The sequence below is a fragment of the Chrysochloris asiatica genome, unplaced genomic scaffold, assembly GCF_000296735.1.
Source record: "Chrysochloris asiatica unplaced genomic scaffold, ChrAsi1.0 scaffold00117, whole genome shotgun sequence".
Lineage (NCBI taxonomy): Eukaryota > Metazoa > Chordata > Mammalia > Afrosoricida > Chrysochloridae > Chrysochloris > Chrysochloris asiatica.
In genome coordinates this window covers 8213428-8213993 of record NW_006408635.1, presented here as the reverse complement: position 1 = coordinate 8213993, position 566 = coordinate 8213428, and positions in this window count along the sequence as shown.

Genomic DNA, 566 nt, shown 5'->3' with positions numbered 1-566 from the left:
TGGGCCCTCCCCTTTTCAAATGTGGTTGTTCAAACTTCTTTGGATTCTGTGCTATCTCTTCCTCCTTCCAAGAAACTCCCCTTTCATTCAAAATAGTTTGGGAGTTGGTTTCTGATATTTGAAACCCATACAATGTTGACAGTTACAATTAGATTACTTCAAAGCTGAAAAACATAAAATGCAATGAAAGTAGAAATATATGCATACTGCAGTGAGTGAGGTCATGGTCGGGTGTGATAATAGTTTAAACAGTTGTTTTCAATGTTCATCTCCCTAACTTGTGCCATTATCTTTCCAAACAAGAATGGCTGGTAGCCCCCTGTGGAGTATCCTCCCACACTGGACATGCTTGGATGATTTTTATGCTAACACATCTGATTACATCTAAAGAGGGATGGTTTCTTAGTGATGGTAGCCTGGCTTTTATAGTTTCACATAAATAAGAACACAGTTATGACTTTTGTGATGTTATTCAGCTGGACACAAAACCATGATGTTGTGTGTCCCTCTCACATGTGACACAGGGAGGAGCCTTACATACCAAGAGAATGCTTGGATATTTTGAC